General features: G+C 33.9%; 1 pseudogene; it reads right to left on the bottom strand.

The window, feature by feature from the left end:
• LOC121492547 overlaps positions 1–12,520 on the bottom strand; it is a 53,855-nt pseudogene extending 41,335 nt beyond the window's left edge.
• Positions 12,521–14,956: the final 2,436 nt, after the last annotated feature.

Raw genomic sequence — 14,956 nt, 5'->3', positions numbered from 1 at the left:
CTGTGTCTCTGCCTCTCTCTCTCTCTCTCTGTGACTATCATAAATAAAAATAAATAAATAAATAAATAAATAAAAATAAAAAAAAATTAAAAAAAGATTGTATTTATTTATAAGAGACACAGAGACATAGGCAAAGGGAGAAGCAGGCTCCTTGCAGGGAGCCCTACAAAGGACTCGATCCCAGGACCCGGGAATCACGACCTGAGCCAAAGGCAGATGCCCAACCACTGAGCCACCCAGGTGTCCCAACCTGAGAAGTTTTATCTGAGGGCAGGAGATGTTATGTTTCAGCTCAAGCAAAGGGAATAAACTTGCCTCTTCCTCTGCCTTTTTGCTCTATTCATGAAGGTCCTCAGTGAATTGGGCGATGCCCACCTGCAATGTTGAGGGCTATCTTTACCAATTCAAATGCTAATCTCTTCTAAAAACACCTCAAAGACACCCAGAAATAATGTTTTATCAGCTATCTGGACATCCCTTAACTCAGTCAAGCTGATACCTAAAATTAAGCATCATACCTCCCTCAGCTCAAGATAAGAATGATACTAATAGTTGGGTTAGAAGCACTTGGGTAGCTCAGTAGTTGAATGTCTGCCTTTGGTGTAGGTCGTGTGTGACCCTGGGATCCTGGGATGAGTCCCGCCTCAGAGTCTCCATAAGGAGCCTGCTTCTCTCTCTGTCTGTGTCTCTGCCTCTCTGTGTCTCTCATGAATAAGTAAATAAAATATTTTAAAAAATATCTGGGTTAAAAATGTAATTAAGGTTGTTTCATGTTCTTTGCTTTCCACAAATCAGAAGCATTACCTAATCCATTTGCCAATTGACTTATAATTAAAACAATTTTGATCATAGAGTATTATTTTATTTTGACATGTAATTCTGAAGAGTTCAGAGAATTGGGTGACATTATTAAAAACTTTTTCATTTTTATCAATATACATATAAACGTTTCTTTACTACTTCAAGTAATAAAATTAAAAATATCAGTAGGATTAATTATAAAAACTCATATTCTAGCAATAATTCATACATATCCATGGATAAGTTCAGTAATTAAAAAATCACTTTATTAATCTCATATGCATTCTAAAATATTTAATTACATGTTAAAATTACTTTTAAATCTGTAATAGGGATGCCTGGGTGGCTCAGCAGTTAAGCATCTGCCTTCAACTAAGGGCGTGATCCCGGGGTTCTGGGATCGAGTCCTACATCGGCTCCCTGCATGGAGCATGCTTCTCATGCTGCCTGTGTCTCTGACTCTCTCTTTCTGTATCTCTCATGAATAAATAAATAAAATCTTAAAAAAAATAAATCTGTAATATTTTTACTAAGATCAATTATTTACTACAAATAATTGTAATGCAACTTAATCCAGAAGAAATACAGTTTAGCAAAGATTTCTGTAATAAAATGTAAAATTTTAGGACATATACATATTTTGTGATAGAATTAAGAAAGGGTGAAATAAAAAAATCTTTAATCATAAAATGATATTAGCTTGCAATTTAGTTGTGAAATAAAATGGAAATAGAGTTCATGATGAAAAAAGAAAAATGATTTCTAAATGTTAAAGAAGAGCTTACTGATTCTTTTCTTTTTCTTTCTTTCTTTCTTTCTTTCTTTCTTTCTTTCTTTCTTTCTTTCTTTCTTTCTTTCTTTCTTTCCTTCTTCTTTCTTTCTGTTACTATTCTTCTGCTATGGGAAACCATTATCCTGACTTCTAACACCAAATATTTGTTTCATCAGATAATTTGATATGTATTTTAAAGGGCTGATGAAAATGTCAAATTATCATGCTCTAGGAAAGAAAAAAAGTTGGGATATCTCCTGTAAGGATTTATCTTGAGCTTTCTTACAGAGTGTTAAGGGTCTGGAAATTTATATTCTTTTGCTGTCTTCCCTTTGCTGTCTCTGATTATCTATGCTTAGAAAAAACTTCCATCAGAATATTTGGCATAACTTTTTCTAAAAATTTGCCTGTGTTTTGTTTGTTTCTTAACTGTTTATTACTTTACTATATTTTTGGTTATGATATGAAGAACAGATATAAATGATTTTATTCCCCAAATTTGTAGTTGTCTGTTCCAACACTATTTTATGAACAAATATCGTTAACTTCAATGCTTCATCAAATCCTAGATTTCCTTATGAATTTGTTTCTGTGCTTTCTGTTTTGTCCCACTGTCTGGTATTGTGACTGAACCTTTTATTTACAGTATCTTCATAGAATTTAACGGGTAGGGCAAATGGCCCATTGTGAGTTTTCTTTAAAATGTATATATTTACTCTTTCCAGAGTAACTTTAGAATCATTTTTTCAACTTAAAAAATTATCTTGAGATTGCCATTGGTGTTATGTTAAACTTACTATTTACTGAGTTGGCGTGGCTCAGTGGAACTATCACCCACTATTGAAAATAAGTCCTATGGCTTCTCAATATGGAGCCAGCTACTGTGAACAGCAGCTATATCTCAAATTATTACAATATATGAATATTGGACTTGTGGTTTTCAGTGTTTTGTGCATGCAAGGGTGGTAGTGGAGAGGGGTGGTGGTGATAATAGAAATCATGGCTTATTTTGCATAACTATGATGTTTTAATGCATTTTTTTTGAAATTGGCAGTCTTGCAAAGTTTTTTGTTGCTTCTCAGATCAGCTATTTATTGAGGGCTCCCCAGGATCTGCAAATTAAATTTTAGGAACTCTGTAAAGCTTATATTTTAGGGTGATAAGCTTTCCTATTGGGTGATAAGACTTAATTGTACTTTAATTATATAGATTTGAAGATAAGTGAAATCTTTTCCACGCTGATTCTTTTTTTTTTTTCTAGAAATGTGATATCTCTCTATTCAAGGTCATGTTGTATGTTTTAAAGTAAAGATTTATTATTTCTTCATAAAAGTGTTGTATCTTAACACTGAGTTTGTTTTACTCTTACTTATTTGTATTGTGAGTAAAATACTTCTACATTACCTTTATAAAAAAATGATTATTTCTCATAAATTAGAGATCTATGGTACAGAGCAAAGATACAATATAGAGTATGGTGTATTTTTGCCTTGCATCTTTCTGAGTTCTCTTGTAAATTTGACTATTTTATGCTAATCAAACTCTTCTGTTGTTTCAGTGTTTAGAATTTTATTTCAAGTTTGAGAATGGTGTATAAAATAAAGAGACCTAGAGATATTCAGTTTAAATCTATGATTTATAACCAGGCACTGGCTGACAGTTCAGGTTCTTAAGGTGGAACTTGATTTGATACCAGATAGCTGAATGTTCTCGGCTGCTTCTTGGGCTCCCAAGAATCTCTGGAAGCATGAGTATGTGGTACACAAGTTTATACCTTTAGAAATTGTAAGAATGAAAAAAAAAAAAAAGGAAATTGTAAGAATGACACCCAGAAAAACAAGCATTATCCCAAATATGATACTATATCCTATAATGTACCTCTATTTTCTATTATTAATGGTAATAACAATTATCATTTTTATTAACTTTCCATTATCTAGATGACTAAATTCTCTTATTTTTATACTATATTTATAGAACAATAATGTGAATAATAATTGATAATTTGAGGCATTATTTGTTCACCCTTAAGGTTTTTCCTATTGATTCATAATACTCTTAAACATATTTTTCTCTTCTTAGTTTGTCAAAGGATTGTTTTTTTTTCAAAGAATTGTTTTTAAAAAATCAAGAATGCATATTGATGGTTTTAAATTCTCTTGTAGCAAGAGACATCTTCAATATTTTTATCTTTTGACCTAATAATATATTAAATTAGGCTAATAAATGTTTAGTTCTAAAACGTTCTTGGATTTTATCCCCTAAGTAACTAATTTTCACTTTCATCTTTGGGTATCTTTCAAAAATTTGATTCAATACATTGTTTTTATTACTTCCAAAATGAAATGTTTAGTTTATTTTTCATTCTTTCTTAATTTCCAATAATATTTAAGATTTTTACTTTCCTTATGAAAAATGTAGTAATTTTATATGCTGTATTCCCAGTTTTGTTCAATTCTAATAGTTTACAATACAGTTTGATTCCCTATTTAATCCAAGCAAATTTGAAGAACTTTAAAAAATTGATTTTCTTTCTTTATGTTTTTCCTTTCCATTTTCTAATACCACTTTCCAAAACCGAAAATGTGTGCTGAATATTTTTATTCTTGGCTTTATTATGTCATTGAATTTTTAACAGTAGCTGAGAACAATAACCTTAACTGGTATTGAGTTTTACTTTAATTTTTAACAGCACACACAAAACACCAGGTTATAATGGTGAACGCTATGGTTTACTTAGCCAATGCCATTCTCCAGTCTTGCTTACTAACAAAACTCTAACTTTGTTCTGACTCCAGAGTCTAAAGGGATTATTACTGCTTTTGCTCAAAAAAGCCCCTCTCATTCTCCTAGACAGACCCTTGCTCTGCCAGAAGTCCTTGAATGTACAGGTGAACATGTGACCTCATTTCGTCCAAATGAGTTGCAATTGGCTGTGTGCTGAGGGAGCACTGGGAAAGGATAATAGATACCACCTCACCCTTTAGAGAATAGAGGGATAAGTATGTGCAGATAGCTCTTGCCTCTCCAGACTTCTGCCATTGAGTAAAGTCTTGTTCATATGTGGTTGCTGGAATAATCATTTAACATTTCAGGGAAAAACATGAAAAAATGCAGGAATATTGTAGTCAAAACAGCTATTCCAACCTTTTCTTTATAATAGACTTTCTGAATTTTAGCTGTGCTCATGACTGCTTGGAATAAAGGCTGTATCTACCAACTTTTCTTGATGCTGGTCACTGTCGCACCATTAAACTCTGACTAAAGATTGGCAACTTTTGATTGTTTTCTTTCTCCCTTTTTTCTCCTATTGTTGTCTGGAATGCAGATTATATGGCTCCAGCCAAAACAATCCTCTATAAGGTGAACTGGGAAGGAAAGCCATATAAAAAATGGTACAAGACAGGAAGAGTTTAGATTTCCAATTCCATAAGAGCTTTCCTGGCCAAGGACCATGTACCTGAGTTTTTATGTCATAAAGATGTACTGTATTTTTACCCCCCATTTTATTTTGGGTTTTCTGTCCTTAAATCCAAACTAATCTTAGCTTATACTGATGCTGACTCAGATTTCTGATCCTTTTGTCACATCATGGAAAGAGTAACTGCTTAATTGCAATGCAAATTTTCACTAAGTGAAATAAGTATGGTTTTGCATATTGGTTGTTTTTTCTGTTATTTGCAGGGAAATCATTTACCATGGTTAGAAATAAAAAATCTTCACAGATATGTCCGCAGACTTTGATAATTAGTACTATTTGTATTAACAAACTGTCTCTGTGAGAAAAAGAACTGTGACAAAAACAGTAGGTTTGATTCTCCTGTGATACATTTTGAAATTAGACCATACTTGAAAACAAACTTATTGACTTATTTTGCCTATTTTTACAGGCAAAGCTTTTAAGGAGAATAAGCCTGCTTACAAGATAGTATTTAAACTTCCATATTTTATAGCATGTTGGTGAACATGACCAAAGAAATCATGACCATTGATTGACCTATGAGCTAGACCTGGGCACTCAGAGGCTTCTCACCTGCTCTTCTATCCCTGGAATGTGGGTTCCACTTGCCTTTCCGATCCCAGAGCCTGCTCCAAGGAACTTGAGATGGTGATGTGGTGTTGGAAACACCTGTGCCATACACATGACTGAGCCCAGTTAGGGCCTCTTTCTAAGCTTTTAAGATTTAGAGGACAGGTATGGAAATCTAATCATCTTATTGTAGCCCAGGACAAGCCTTGTGGGTAAGTATCTTTTGCTGTTATTGAAACTGCCACCTACTAACATGGAGTGGCTTGCTTCTTTTCTTTAGGCTCTCCTTGCCCTCAGCATGTGGGGGCTATTTTCAGATTACACCAGGAAAGCTCCAGAGAGAGTTATAAACCTAGATATATTATGCATTTTTCTGGCATCATGGGAAAGCTTCCTTTTAATTTGGTCCTTGACTTTACATATGTATGTGTGTATTTATCTATGTGCTTGAATTCTGATATTCAAAATTCTATTTCTAGTCACTTATGCTTTTTGTTCTATGATATGGGCCAGATAAAAAGCTCTTAATTTTTCCCAAACATCTACATTTTAATGGCATCAATAAAATCTGTGATCCAAATGTAGAGCATTCTTTTGAGCCTTTGTATATCACAAAGATTATGGCTTGTGAACCGAGTTGATAAAATCAATATGCATAAAGTTAACTTTTAATTAATTTCATAAAGAATGTTCAGGGGGCAATAAGTGGCAGGAGGAAGACAAGTATTCAGAAAAGTAAAAGGTCATTTTCTTTTCCGGCTGATTTGTATTTCAGGGTCATTCTGTCTTTAAATTGCTAGCTTTACTGCTACTACTCTGACATCTTGAAGCTTGAATATGAACATAGTCAACTCTTTAATTGCTTTGAGTGTTGCTGGAGGATATTCAAGCTATTTGCTCATTTCTAGCTGTGTTTTAACCAAACGTTATTTTATCAAAAGTCCCTAGACCCAACGAGGAGGCCTCTTTATGCCGCCTTTGGACTGATGCTTCTGGTCGTAACCCTCAGTGATTTGGTGACACTTGAAGTCCTGCACAAGCTGTTTCACTCTCAGATGACGTGTATAGAGCTGCCAGGATATTGTACGGCTTTCTCTGTGGCTGAAACTTGATTTATGCTACCTGAGAGAATAGTACTGTACGACGTGGCTCTACTCATTCTGATGTATGCCCTCTGTGGTTTCATAGGAACTTCCTACTTTTAAAGTTAGGTCTTATCTACTTTTCCTTCTGATACTATCACCTCCAAATTTCTTTCTCTCAGGACATGAAATTAAAAGTCAATACCCACCTGATTTTGAAACTAAGCCCTATTTGTGTTTAACTTAAGCCAGGACACTGACCTCTGAGCCACAAGTTCCATAAAATGCACTTTAGGTAAGTACATTTTACTTCCCTTTTACTCCTATTGTATTTGTAATTAGTCTTTTTTTTTTTTAGATTTTATTTATATATTCATGAGAGACACAGGAGAGGGACAGAGACACAGGCAGAGAGAGAAGCAGGCTCCACACAGGGAGCCTGATGTGGGACTCGATCCTGGCACCCCAGGATCATGCCCAGGGCCAAAGGCAGATGCTCAACTGCTGAGCCACCCAGGCAGTCCCTGTAATTAGTCCTTTTGTATTGAAGGTCTTATTCATCGGGGTTTTTAAGGACAAATGTAATTGGGGCACCTGAGTGGCTCAGTGGTGGAAGGTCTGCCTTTCACTCAGGGTGTGATCCTGGGGTCCTGGGATCGAGTCCTGCCTCGCACTCCCAGCAGGGAGCCTGCTTCTCCCTCTGCCTATGTCTCTGCCTTTCTCTGTGTATCTCTCATGAATAAATAAATAAAATCTTAAAAAAACAAATGTGATTTTCAGTCAACATTTGTTGTATATTTGTACTCATATTTAATCAAGTATTTGTCTTTGCTTTGTTTCTGAATTAACTTGTTAATTTGTAACTCAGAACTTTCCTGATTTGATTGAACAGTTAGATATCTTTACAACTAGTAACAATGTTGAAATACAGCAGTATCAATTTGTTATTATATTGGGGTGATTTCATGCATTTTGGAATTCATTTAATATGTATTTTGATGATCAAACCATTTATTAATTTTTTAGCAACTTTAAGTTTTCAAGCTTATATTCAAGGTGACTGTATCTCAAAATGCAGACAATATTTTATATTCAGGTTATGTCAAGCATATTGTTTTGCTTCCCTTAAGCTTTATACATCACTTTATATGAGGTCTAAGAAATGAGCCCTTTATTATTTCAATAAATTGCACTGGTTTTCTATTATCCCAGGATTAGACTTAGAAATAAATCTTTGTATTCAACAAGACTTTTAACGTCTCCACAATTACCTTAATCTCACCTGAACCTTTGTACTTACACTTCAGAATTCATAATCTTCTCTTAGTTCCATAACAATATTTTTCTAGTTTTACATATAGGGGAATATCCCTCATAAGGATTCTCTCAGCATTTAGCTATGTATGCTACTCAGCTAGTGTATATTGGATTTATGATTTGAGGCTTCATAAACCTAGGATCTAGAAATTCTATATTTCTCTGAGAAATCCCAATGGTGGACATCTTAATAATGCTATTGGAGAAATTAAAAGTAATAAACTTCTAGGAGTAAGATATTTTAATTACAAATATTTTAATATTTAAAAAATCTTTTTTTAAATCATTGTTCAAGATATTATTCAAGAAACTAGTCCATTAAAAATAACAAATGAGGGGGGCACCTGGGTCTCTCAGTGGTTAAGCATTGGCCTTTAGCTCAGGTCATGATTTTGGGGTCCTGGTATCAAGCCGTCTACTGAGCTTCCTGCTTTCACAGCTTCCTGCTCAGTGGGGAGTCTGCTTCTCCCTCTCCCTCTGCTCCTCACTCTGTTTGTGCTCTCACTCTCTCTCTCAAATAAATAAATATAATCTTAAAAACAAACAAACAAACAAATGAGGATTTCTGCTTCCAGATAGGATACATAGAATTGCAAGAGAATTTCCCTCCACCTTGGCAATAAGAATCTTAAAATCATAGTTTCTAAAGCACATCAGAGATATGAATTATAACCCATTAAGTGGTTAACCATTCCTAGAAGAGAAGTGATCCATGGCTGTTTTCATGTCTTGTGAAACAAAAGGAGGAGGAAGAAGCCATCATAGCTGTGACTAAAGGGAAAACAGTTATACTTATAATAAGTTGTTAAAGACTGATAATGGGCTGGTATGACAGTTTAGAATCCCAGGGAGGCAGAGACAAAGAAAATCTGCAACTACCTGCCAACTCTTTTGCACAAGCTTCACAGAGCCCTCATGGGAAACACTGTGAATAACACAGGAGCTCTGAAACAGATTTCACAGGAAATTCAGGTGTATAGAGGCTGCTGAAGTCAGAGGGGGAGGGTGATTGAACTGTGAGAAACCCTTAGGTATTTCAGGTATTCCTGCAGTGATAAGAAGGTCCTGCTAACATGTGAAGGCAGGGAAGAGCCTCCAGCCCCTCCATGCCTTATACTGAGTCAGGAGCCATATCTGTCTCTGCCTGGGGGAGAGCTGGAGTAACTTTTAAGGTGCGGGTGCACAGAGATTTCTACAGTTTGAGGACCATGCAGAAGAATGGAGGGAATCTCTATAGACCATCTAGGTCTTACAGTGAGCATGAGGCAAAAGTCAAGTGTGGCTGGGTATGGGAAAGAGCGAGGAGATGAAACTCTCTAGAGTACGTAAGCATTGCATGATCATGGGGCCTGCTGAAGTCTCAGGACAGGAAAACAGAGAAATAGGGCAGATACTTTGATCCCAACTCCATTAAAGGAAAGGTTCTGAACTTACCCTCAAATGATTTGAGACCTCGGTGAACTAAATCTAACTAAAGCAACAAGACCAAGTTTAATAACAGATAAGATTGACTCAGGAGGATGGAAGTGCTCTTCTGTAGACGTAAATATTATGTCTATATTTTTTCAAAAATTGGCATTTAAGAAACATTTTTTAGACATGGGGGGCCTGGGTGGCTTAATCAGTTAAGTGTCTGACTCTTGATCTCAGCTCTGGTCTTGATCTCAGGGTCCTGAGTTCAAATCCCGCATTGGGCTCCATGCTGAGTATGGAGCTTTCTAAGGGGAAAAACAAAGCAAGACAAAATCTCTCCCCGTTTAGGCAGCTCTTTCTGTCCACATGTCCTGTCCTTGTGCTATAATAAAAACACCTTTAAAAATATAAATATTGGGATCCCTGGGTGGCGCAGCGGTTTGGCGCCTGCCTTTGGCCCAGGGCGCGATCCTGGAGACCCGGGATCGAATCCCACATCAGGCTCCCGGTGCATGGAGCCTGCTTCTCCCTCCGCCTGTATCTCTGCCTCTCTCTCTCTCTCTGTGACTATCATAAATAAATAAAAAAATAAAAAAAAAATAAAAAAAAATAAAAATATAAATATTTATTAGACAAATGAAGAAAAAAGAAAATGAAACTCACAACCAACAAAGAAGCAGTCAAGAGCTGTTGGGATTATCAATCAGCAATTTACAAGTAACTTAATAAAAATGTTAAAGGGTCTTATGGAAAAGGCCAGCTATACTAAAGTAACTATGATAAATATATGAAAGGATTTAGAGCAAAATGCAGATGACACTCATGAACAAACTGGTTATATCATCAGAGGGATAGATACTAAAAAATAGAGTCAAAATAGAAATGAAAAATATGGTAACAGAAACAATCCATCTGATGAGCTTATCAGCAGACTGAGCACAGCAGAGAAAACAATCAGTGAATCAGAGTCCTTAAATATAGGTCAGTAGAAAGTATCCAAATTGAAATCCCAAAAGTAAAATGAGTTAATAAGAGAGAAGAGAGCTTGCAAGTTTTATAGGAATATAAAATGGTCAAACACCTCTATTTGGAGCCCAACCAGGAGAAAGGAATGTAGTAAAAAAAAAATTTAAAGAGATAATAGTAAAAATTTTTGCAAGATTGACATGGCCTCACTTCAAAAGTTAAGCATAATATATATGATAGATACGATGAAACTATACATGGACATATGATAGTCAAACTTCTGAAAACCAAAGGAAAAGAAAAAAAAGTAAAAATACCTATAGAGAAAAATAAATTACAATGAAACAACATTAAGAGCATTGCTGATTTCTTACCAGACATGATTAAAGGCAGATGTTGGATGGCATCCTTTCAGTGTCAGAAGAGTAAATATTATGCACAAAGATTTCTACTTTCAAATATAATATCCTTTTGAAATAAAGGTAAAATAAATAATTGTTCAGATGAGCAAAAGCTCATGGAGTTTATCACCTACAAATCTGCACTACAAGAAATGCTAAAAGAAGTTCTTCAACCTACAGAAAATGAAGCAATAAAGAACACCAGAAAAAGAAAATATATAAGTAAATATAAAAAACATATATTTAAAATATTTCTAAATATCTACACATATGCCCATGTCTTTGTGTTAATGCCTATATATATCTCTTTAAATATCTGTAAGATACCACTTTTTAAAGTAAAAAAGATTGTGAGATGTATAGCATATGTAGAATTAAATGCATAATGAAAGCACACAGAACAGGAGGGTGGTGATTTGAAGGATACATTTGTAAGATTCTTGCTTTGTTTGTAAAGTAGTAGATTATATTTGAAGGTGGACTTGATAAATTAAAAATGCATTAAGAGAAACTGCAAAATAAATAACACAAAAAGACATGACTAAAAAGTCAACAGAGGAGGTAAATTGGAATACTAAAAATATCAATTTGCTCCAGAGATGGCAGGAAAAGAGGAACAGAGTAAGAAAGAGCAGACAGGCAAATAGAAAACAAATACCATTTGGTAGACTTAAATACAAACATATCAATTATTACATTAGAAGTAAATGTCATTTGGTTCCTACAGGAAATTTACTCAAGACAGAGTTAGAGGCTCAAAATATTTACTCATGGCAATACCTGTGAATAATAAAAGGGAGAGTCATTAGGAGTAAGTAAGAAAGGTCTTCATGTTGCCAATATATGTTTAATACCAGTAAAACTAGAAATAAAAGGAAGTGGAATTAAGTAAAAAGTGCTTCAGATTGTGAAGTATCATTTACTTCACATCATAACAAGGGCACATGCAACATGACTTACTTTTCTTTTTAAAGATTTTATTTATTTATTCATAAGAGACACACAGAGAAAGGCAGAGACATAGGCAGAGGGAGAAGCAGGCTCCCTGTGGGGAGCACAAAATGGAACTCAATCCCAGCATCCTGGGATCATGACCTGAGCCAAAGGCAGACGCTCAACCACTGAGCCACCCAGGTGCCTGTAACATGACTTATTCTTGATGGTATTGACCTTCATTAAGGTAGTGTTTGGCAAGTTTTTCCACTATAAAAGTACTCTCTCTTCTTCCATACTTTGCTTTATTAAAAGCAAGTTACTGTTTGGTACAACCCACATTCAAGAGGTGTGGGGAAGTTAAGCTGCACCTCCTTGAGGGAGGAATATCAATATAAATTATTTGGAGTTCTTAGTTTGAATAGATTCATGTCTTATCCTCCATTCATTCATTAAATTACTTATTTATATCAATATGGACTCATGGATATTTATATTATACTTTGTATTATCATCCCCAATCTAATTAAAGTACTATGCCATTATTTTGTTGCTCAAATTATTCCAGCTTTGGCCACTGGGAGCCCTTTCATGTTGGCAGCTGTGTCCCTTTTGTAGGTACCAGTCCTTTTGGTTTTCTGATCATTTCTTCACTTTCTAGCACTATGAGATGCTCCAGGTTCATTTTGTATATTTCCTGCTCCATCCCTAGATTGAGCCATTTCTCTGAGGAATCCTGATACCTTTTATTGGAGAATGTTTTAGAAAGCAAGACCTGGGAATCAGGCTCAATCTTCCGGGGCATTGTTGCTTCTAGGCCCTCTCACCTGACAGGACCAGAAAAAATATGTATGTACACTGACTCATGTATACACAAATATATACAATTATTACTCTGTACTTCTGTATCTATATTAAGCTAAGCAGGGGTTCATATTAGTCTCTCACTAAATCCATTACCACAAGGTTCATTCTAGTCACACTTCCCTCTGCTTATGTGTAACTTGCCTGTCCAATAGATGGCATCCACCATCTATTTCCTTATTTGTTCAAACCTACTATACAAATACAGCTTTTTCAGAATAGTTAACCCAAGTCCCTGAGAGAAACAACTGGAGTACAGCATTTACATACAGTTTCTTTTTTCTTAAGTCCTATAGTTTCCAATCAAACACCATTTTCCAAAGTTACTTAGATTGGCTCCTTTTCTGCCTATCCATTTTAGTGAGCATATGCATAAATTTGTAGTACAGTTAGAATTTTTTGTCAAGGTATTTGTTGTGTTAGATATAGTCTTCTGACTAATTTTTTAAAATTTGCATATATTAAAGTTTACTTTTGTGCTGTAATGTTCTATGGGTTTTGACAAATGGATACCATTGTGTACTTTGAAATGAAAAAGAAATACCATTTGCAAAAGTACAAATAATGAGGCACTCAGATGTAAATCTAACAAAATATGTTAACATAAGTTATAAAGAGCAGAAATAAACACAATATGTTCTCTCTGACCACATGGGAATTAAAATAGAAGTCTGTAATTGAAAGATATTTTGAAAAACTACAATTGTTGGGAATTAGATAAAACCCTCTAAATGACCCTTGTGTTATATAAAAGAAAAATCACAAGGAAATTTAGAAAATATTTATATATGAATAGTGGTAAAAACATAAATATCAAAATTTGTGGAATGCAGCAAAAAATTCATCACAGGGTAATTTAAAGCTTTAAATAATTATGTTTAAAAATTAAAAACATGTAAAATTTATGAACTGTGTTTATGAGCTGGCAGTTTATGAGCTGGAAAAAATAAAGATAAGAGTAGATATCATTGAAACTAAAATTGAATAAACAGAATATTCAAGTGAAGAGCTGATTCTAAAAAATTAATAAAATTTGGAATCCTCTAAATAGCAAGAAGCCATAAATTACTAAGATAATGAATGAAACTATGGATTCCAACACAGATACTACATATACTAATAGGATAATAAAAAATGTAATAAACAATTTTGCGTGAATAAATTAAACAATTTGAATGATGTGGAATAATTCTTGAAAGACATAATTGCCAAAATAAAATATTGAAAATCTCAAAGGCATTAAATATATTAAAGAAATAAAAATTTTAATTATGAAAGTTCTCCACTAAGATAACTCTAGGCCATTAGGCTTAATTAGTAAATTTCAAAGATTTAAGGAAACATTAATAGTAACATTATATAAATAATTTTAGAAAATAGAGGAGGAAAAGTATTTTGAATTTATCAGGCAAGTATATCTTTGCTTTTCAAAAACCAGAAAAGGATGTTCAACAGAGAAAAATTACTGACAAATATCCCTCCTGAATACAGAGCAACCTTTTTTTTTTGGAGAATCAAACATTATTTTAAAAAAATTAGCAAATTGAATGCAATAAGATACATTATACATGAGAAGATATTTTACTAGGAAATGTGGTTCAGCCCAAGGATGTAAGATTCATCTAATGAACAAAAGTATTCAAACATATTTTAATGTAACCATCACATTAATTTAAAAAAGAAAAAGTATCATGTAGTTACTTCAGCTGATTAAAAATGTGGCAAAATTCAATATCTCCTCATGGGAAAATGTCTCACCAAACTATAAATATGGGGTAATATCCTTAAATGAAATGATTAAAAAATTCTGTGGCTAATATCATACTTGATGAGAAATAGTAAATGCTTTCCTCCTGCAATTGGAAACATAGCAAATAATTTTTCTGTCAATTTAAAATTCAACACTGTAAGGAGATACTCGCTAGTATAAGGCAAGAAAAAGAAACGAGACATAGAAATTAAAAAGAAAGGATAAATTGACTTTCTTGCATGACCTATTGCTATATATGTAGGAAATCCTGTAAAATCTAACAATAACAAAAATACTTAGAAGAATTAAAAGTGAATTTACCAGTGCTTAAGGGCATAGTGTGAATACATAAAAGTTAATTATCTTTTAATGTAATCAGTTAATTAGAAAAAAATGAAATCTGCAAAATACCCAATAGAAGTAGTAAGTGAATTCAAGCAGCAATTCAAGTCACTAAGTCAATATCCATAAATCAATTGGATTTCTATTAGTAATAATCTATTAAAAACAAATTTTATAAATATTTCTAGTAACATTCAAAACAGAAAATATTTCATTGTACATTTAATGAAAGATATGTAAACTTATTCCCTGAAAACTCATTGTTTAGAGCATAAAGTAAGCATT

This window comes from Vulpes lagopus, chromosome 6, assembly GCF_018345385.1.
Source record: "Vulpes lagopus strain Blue_001 chromosome 6, ASM1834538v1, whole genome shotgun sequence".
Taxonomy (NCBI): domain Eukaryota; kingdom Metazoa; phylum Chordata; class Mammalia; order Carnivora; family Canidae; genus Vulpes; species Vulpes lagopus.
This window is presented reverse-complemented; position numbering and strand designations above follow the sequence as displayed.